Consider the following 7,845-nt stretch of genomic DNA (forward strand, 5'->3'; position numbering starts at 1 on the left):
ATGATTCACTAATATATAATCCTAATAATAATCACTAATATATAATCCATTGAGCATGCTGCATCTCTTTCAGTCTCTTTGCAATTTGAACAAGAGGGTTTTTAATTGATCGAACCATATTCTTAAAGTAAAGTAAATGAGATGTATTCCATATTTTGCAAAATATACGATGAAGGCACACAAACATTCATACCAAAACTGAAGGGCAGGATTTATGAGGAGACATTAGAGGCATTAAATATTCCAAAACTAGAAGACAGAAGGAAAAGAGGAGATATGATCACTACGTACAAAACAGTAACAGGAATTGATAAACTTGATAGGGAAGATTTCCCGAGACCTGGAATTTCAAGAACAAGAGGTTATAGATTTAAACGAACTAAACAAAGATGCCGAAGAAATGTAAGACAATTCACTTTTGCAAACAGAATGGTAAACGGTTGGAACATGTTAGGTGAGAAGGTGGTGGAGGCCAAATCCGTCAAAAGTTTCAAAGCATTATATGACATATCGGACATAAACAAGGACACAACCTATAGTACTTGATCATCCTTTGCAGATGACACTAGAATCTTCACGAGAGTAGGCAACATAGAGGACACGGCAAACCTCCAATCAGATGTAAATCAGGTCTTTCTATGGGCTACAGAAAATAACATGGTGATTAACGAACATAAGTTTCAGCTCATGCGCTACGGAAAAAATAAAAAATATAAAAACGGAAACCACTTACAAAACTCAGTCAAATCATAACATTGAACGGAAAAGCAACGTAAAGGATTTGGGTGTACTGATGTCAGAAGGCCTTACATTTAAAGAACACAATAAAGTAGCCGTCACAACTGCAAGAAAAATGACAGGATAGATAACAAGAACTTTTCACACTAGAGATGCTATACCGATGATGATAGTTTTCAAGACGCTAGTGCTCTCTAGAGTGGAATACTGCTGCATAATGAAAGCCCCTTTCAAAGCTGGAGAAATTACTGACCTATACTTATGCATTTATCTTCGGTTTAACACAACAGGCACCAGACACACGCTAGGCATCATACACACTAGGATAAAACAAACATTAGGCCAGAAGTCAGAAAAGAATTCAAAGAATTTTACTGGAAAGGCTTGCTGTTAGGAAAGGAAGTAATTGAGATGAATTAATGCACAGTATGTCAATTTTGTGAAATATATGATAAAGGAACAAAAACATTTATACCAAAACAAAGATGCAGAACTAGGAAACAGGATTTGTTCAACTGAAATTTCAAGACGGACAGAGACCAAAAGACACAAAAATGGAATCAATATACGAAGAGGCCAAACCCCCAAACATACCAGTAATACAAAGAGAAACAACTACACGGCAGTGAGGAGAGAGGCAGAAAGAAATTTTGAAAAAAAGGAACAAACAAATGTAAAGTAGAACAAATCATATTCTATAAATACAGCAACAACCAATTGCAGGTAAAGGATAATATTCAGAGCTTTTAAATGCATGGATGGCGAAATACTCAAGAAATTGTTCACGACTTTTGTTAGACCAAAGTTGGAATATGCAGCGGTTGTATGGTGCCCATATCTTAAGAAGCACATAAACAAACTGGAAAAGGTGCAAAGACATGCTACTAAGTGGCTCCCAGAACTGAAGGACAAGAACTATGAGGAGAGGTTAGAGGCATTAAATATACCAAATATACTACACAAATATATATACTACACATGCACAATAAACTACCCTACACAGGCTGAGTATGGTGTGTACAATAAATTATTAGCTAAAAGATAAGACTGAGTTTGTATAAATGGGGGTTAAGTCAGAGTGGGAAAATGTAAGTGGAGTGCCTAAAAACCCTGTCCTGGGACCTCTGTAATTCATAATATATACAAATAATTTAGACTCAGGTTTGATCAGCAATATTTGAAAATTTCCAGACGATACAAAAGGGATTTTTTTCTGGATTCAGGATTATTTTTTTATGGCTGAAAACAGGTTTTCAGCAATAAAAGAAATACAGTATTGCTGGAACAACCGTCGACATCTTCAAGAGAAAACCTGAACATCTTCAAGAAGTGAAGATGACCTTGAGAAGAAGTATAGGTTGGGAGAAGTATAGGTTAGGAATTGTCTCCAAAGAATTCTCAAAGAATTACTCGTTATTGCTATCCAAGATAATTAGACGAGCCAAAGCTAAATACTACGAAGATAAATTTACCCAAATAAAGAGTACCTTACCTAAAAATATGTATGTACCTTACGTAAATAAACATTTGATTTTGAAGTGCCGGACAAACAAGGCTGTGGTGGATATGTGGGCCTGAGGGGCCTGTCCAAGCAACAGCCTGTTGGACCAAGCTCTCACATGTCAAGCCTGGCCTTGGAAGGGCTTGGTGAGTAGAACAACTACCAGAACCCTATAATGCATGTATCAAGGTGTCCAGGCAGTGAGCACCACATAATGCAGTGCAGTCCTGTAAGAATAAGCACAGTAAGTATGGGCATGGAGGGGGTGCAGCAGTGGCTTGTGAAGGGCTGGAGAGTAAATGGACATGCCCAGGGGTAAAAAGCATTAGGGTAACAGAACATAGCCCATAAAAATAGTAATGACAATGAATGAATAATTATATGAATGCAATAATACTTCATATCTCAATAGGAATACTAAGCAGGATGCAAGACAAGGTACTGGTGGTGATAGTGGTTGGTACAAGTCCTCACATCCCCACAGACACCAGTAACAGCCCTCACCTCCCAACACAGTACCCTTGTAGCGAGTTAATCTTATACTCGCTTCATTATCTTATAGCATAACTAATTAACACTAATTACAGAAGCTACACAGGTGATACTTTGGTGTGAGTTGAGCGCACTGAGCGTCGGTATCGCTACACCCTTGTTCCTTAACAACCCTTTGGACCTTTATTACAGAAAAATAGAATCAATTAATATAATAAAATATAAAATATAAGTGTTTACTTACGATAATACTATCGGTGGAACACAAAATCTTCTTCTTCTTGATAGTAGGTGCAGTTTGCATGAAGGGTTAGTCCTCGCCATGACTGAACTGACGACAAAATGGCCGATGTGTTGATATGGCGTCAGATGACGCTGTGACGTCACAGGTGAGGGACGCTTTGCGCATTACTCCCTCGTACTTAAAAAGTACTACAGGTACTTTTTGGTTTTATTTTTGAATATGGCAGAAGTTGGACAGCTTTTCAAATCATTATAAGGGAGTGAGTTCCATAGACTAGGTCCCTTTATTTACATAGAGTGTTTACATAGATTAAGTTTGACTCTGGGGATATCAAAGAGATATTTATGTCTGGTGGGGACGTGGCCATGTGTTCTATTACATCTGTCCAGGAAGAGTTTCAGAACAGGGTTTGCAGTTAGAAAAAGGGCTTTATAAACGTAATTTACACAGGAGAATGTATGGAGTGAATTTGTTTAGCATGTTTAAGGATTTGAACAAGGGAGCTGTGTGTTGTCTGAAGGTAGAGTTATTTATTGTCCTGATAGCAGATTTTTACTGGATGATGATGGGCTTGAGGTAGTTTGCAGAGGTTGAACCCCAAGCACAAACGCCATAAGAATGATAGGGATAGATAAGTGCATAATAGAGTGAGAGGAGAGCAGAGTAGGGTACATAATATCTGATCTTAAACAGTATACCAACTGTTTTAGAAACCTTTTTAGTTATGTGTTGTATATGGGTGCGGAAGTTGAGTCTCTTGTCTAAGTATAGGCTAAGAAACTTTCCATCATTTTTATTGCTAATGTTTACATTATCTATCTGAAGCTGAATTGCATTTGTTGATTTGTTTCCAAATAAGATATAGTAGGTCTTTTCTATGTTTTGTGTGAGGTTTGTTGGTTGACATCCACAAGTAGACTTTTTTTAATTAATTGTTTACAACATTATTTAACAGGAGTGGGTTGGGGTCAGAGTAGATGAGTAGTATCATCAGCCAACAATATAGGTTTAAGTATGTTAGAGACATTAGGGAGATCATTGATGTATATAAGAAACAGGAGGGTCCTAGGATGCTGCTCTGTGGCACTTTTACGGTAATTAAGTGGTAGAGTGGGAGAGGTTATATCATTGATGGCTTCATATTGGTGTCTGTTACTAAGATAGGATCGGATATAGTTTAGGGCAAGGCCACGGATTCCATAATGGTGGAATTTAAGTAGGAGGTAGTTATGGTTAACAGTATCAAAGGCCTTTCTCAGGCCGATGAAGAGTTCAATTGGAAACTCACTTTTGTCAAGGGCTGAGAAGATTAAGTCAAGCAGACTAACAATAGCATCATTGGTACTCTTTTGGGAGCGGAAGCCAAACTGACAGGGACTTAGTATATTGAATTTTACAAGATTGGAGTAGAGCTGTTTGTAAAAAAAAAAAAAATAATTTTGATAATATAGGTAGATTCGATATGGGTCTGTAATTATTTATGTCTGCCGTGTTACCTCCTTTATGAACTGGCGTTACTCTTGCTTTTTTAAGGATATCAGGGAAGGTATGACACTCTAGGGATTTGTTGAACAGCAGTGCTATGGATGGTGCAAGGGCATGGGAGGCACGCCTGTGTACCATCGATGGTATTTCACTAATGTTACCAGCTTTGGTTTTTAGCGAGTGAATGATGGGCACAACATCTGTAGGGCTGACCGGAGAGAGGAGAAGAGAGTTTGGATAGCTGCGTGAAAGATATGTGGTAACATATGTCTGAGTCTCTGGGATTTTTCGGGCAAGGTGAGCACCAAACGATGAAAAGAAGCTATTAAATTCAGTTGCTGTTTCAAGATCTGTTGCAGGTGTATAACCATCCTTGGAGATTTTTATCTTATTATGTGAATGTTGTTTAGCTCCTAGGATGGTAGAGATGGCTCTCCATGTGCTTTTTATGTTGCCTTTTGCTTCTTTGAATCTATTCTCGTAATAGGAACGCTTTGCTCTTATTATACTGGTAAGCACTGATGAATACCTCTTAACTACTTCTTTTCCAACTAGGCCAATCCTAAGTTTTTTTTTCATATTCATGTTTCTTGTCGATTGCTTTAAGTATGCCATTAGTGAGCCAGGGATTATTTAACCTTTTTGCCAGTTACTTGCTTGGTGAGGAGAGGACAATAAGTATTGTAAAGGCTTTAAATTTTGGAAAGAGGCTAGTTAACGAATTATTATCCTGTGTATTGATAAATTTAGATTCCCAGTTTACATTGTGGAGGGCATTTGTGAGATTGCCTATTGCCGCTTCACATTGTAACCTAAAGGTAATTTTCTTGTTACCTGGTGGTGTTATGGCCATGTTCGCTACAAGGAAGGTAGGATAGTGGTCAGTTGTTCTGTCAGTGATTATACTTGATGTAAGAGGAGCTGTTATGTTGGTCCATCAGTGATCCAGGGTAGTCGCAGATGTTTGAGTGACTCGGGTGGGCCTGGTGATTGCGGGGATGAGCATACAGGAATTCATGCTGTTGAGGAAACAGTCTACTTGAGGGTTATTTTGTAGCCCTAGGTCAATATTGAAATCACCTCTGAGAACTATGTGATTTTTGTTGAGATTATTGTTTATGATAAGGTTCCTCAAGTTGTTATTGTATTTGTGTCTAGCTTCAGACACAAGCATGTTACAGTTATGTCTTAAAGAGTTGAGAGCAATTAAGGATGATAAAGAGTCACTTACAACTAATGTATCAAGTTTGGATACTTGTACACATTTCAGTGCAAGGAGCAAGGCAAATAGTTCAGTCTGAAGAGTAGAGGCCCAGTTGTTTATACGGACTCCCCACTGAAAATATAAGTCATATCCTATTGCCAGGACAACTGCACTTCCAGCTGCACCCGTTGGGCGCTGTAGGAAACCTTCAGTGTATATGATTTGAGAGAGAGAATGCTCTGTGGACAGAGCATCAATATGGCTTAAGACGTTGAGCTTTGCCTCAAGACAAAGCTGGGACTGATCTCTAATTTGCTCCTTTGATGGAAAGGGAGGGATTAAAATTGAAAAGGGTGTAATTTCCTACAGTGCAGGAAAGTGCTATTGTTGTCTCTCTTGGTACAAATTATAAATCTGATACTTTCTGAGTTCAGTTCCAATTTTATTTATCTATTTGAAACAATGTTTACATTCAATAAAGAAATTCTGGAGGGCTTCTGTGCAAGGGTTAGGATGAGCTAGCCTAAGCATTTTTATACCAATTTGACAGTTATTTTCAGTAACACGATAAACAACGCTCGGAATATTAAGTTCCTTTCTCATATTAAGTATCTTTGTGGTACGAAGGCACCCAAGGATTATCCTCAAGGCTTCGTTCTGCAATTTTTCAAGCCCTCCAAGCTTTCTTTCAGGATGCCTTAAAGTTAGTTTAGTTCATTTATTATGCACCCCATACCCATCTTGTGGGCGGTAGTGGAAAGGGTTGCAGAGGCACATAATGGGCTCAGGGACTGAACCCAACAATTCATTTAGCTAAGCAAGTTACAATCTTGATGAGCTAGTTACAAAATTCAGTATAAGTCGTCACATCAACAATAGGTTCGAGATCGATCACAAGTACAGTTTCTAAATTAAGCAACTGACATATGTGGAGAGCTAGTGTCACAATTGATATGTTTGTCCTGCACACCGCTCCCCATCCAGTGGGCAGCGGTGGATAGGTTACAATCACTTAGTTACTACTTACAGTTAGCAAACTGGGGATATTTGGCTAAAATTTCTGGTACCAGATCATTTTGAATGAAATATTGACACATCGTTGGTACATTGGTTATAGAATTGTCTCTGAATTCACTATCACATAGTGACGAAGGGGTGTGCAAATAATTTTGTTGACAGTTAACATTTGGTCAGGTCTACATCGGCAGATAATGAGAATTCCCAGAAATACTTGTAACCGAGTCTAAGCCGAGCAGTGGTAACATCTAGAAGTCTGCTGATTTTATTGGATGAACCATAGATGTGTGGCTCCTTTTGCATAATAGTATTGAACGAAAGTTAATCTCCCCAAACACTTTCGCGTTTTGGGCAAGTTACCCCTCCACTCTCTCCATTTTTGTTTGGACATTCCCTGGTAGTGCGCGGAAATACTGAAAAGTGTATACTCTTTTCAACTTTGTCACCTTAATTCTCGTCCTATGTCTTTCATTTTGGTATCAATGCGTTCGCAATAGAATTCCCAACAGAACTATGTGCATATAATGTCAAAGACAGCAGCGCGCTCCACCCGCCGACAAGATGAATGTAGGCCAAGGGTACCAGAAAAAGAAAGCTGAGCCACCCTCAGGCAACTCTCATTACATTAGAGAGCGTGATAATACTGAAAAGTGTATACCCTTTTCAACTTTGTTACCTCAATTCTCATCCTAGTTTTTTCAATTTGGCATCAATGTGTTCGCAATAGAATTCTCTACAGGACTAAAGGCATATAAACTCCAAAAGCCCGGCTTACCATCCGCAACAAACAGAGTAAGCGAGAGTGTGTTACCAGGGAGCGCACAAGAGCGATAAAATGTATACACTCTTTTCATTTTGGTCACCTCAATTGTCATCCTAGGTCTTTCATTTTGGTATCAATGTGTTAGCAATAGAATTATCTACAGGTTTAAATGCATATAAACTCCAAAAGCAAGGTGTACCATCCGCACAAAACAGAGAAAGTGAGAGAAAGTAACCCGGGAGCACTCTAGTGCAATGTAATGTGAACACTCTTTTCACTTTGGTTACCTCAATTCTCGTCATATGTCTTTCATTTTGGTATCAATGTGTTCGCAATTGTATCTGCTGGCATTTTACCCTTTGCTTGGATCTGAAGGGTTTTAGGCTCACCACGATGCAATC

General features: G+C 38.6%; 1 long non-coding RNA gene across 1 annotated transcript in view; it reads right to left on the reverse strand.

The window, feature by feature from the left end:
• The window catches only part of LOC138364100 (uncharacterized), a 9,377-nt gene extending 6,281 nt beyond the window's left edge, over nt 1-3,096 (reverse strand). Inside the window, exon 1 of the long non-coding RNA XR_011228291.1 lies at nt 2,976-3,096. This is a non-coding gene — a long non-coding RNA (uncharacterized lncRNA). The remainder of the gene's footprint in view (nt 1-2,975) is intronic.
• Between the last annotated feature and the right edge of the window lie 4,749 nt (nt 3,097-7,845).

This window comes from Procambarus clarkii, chromosome 12 (genome assembly GCF_040958095.1).
Source record: "Procambarus clarkii isolate CNS0578487 chromosome 12, FALCON_Pclarkii_2.0, whole genome shotgun sequence".
In the NCBI taxonomy this organism is placed as follows: Eukaryota; Metazoa; Arthropoda; class Malacostraca; order Decapoda; family Cambaridae; genus Procambarus; species Procambarus clarkii.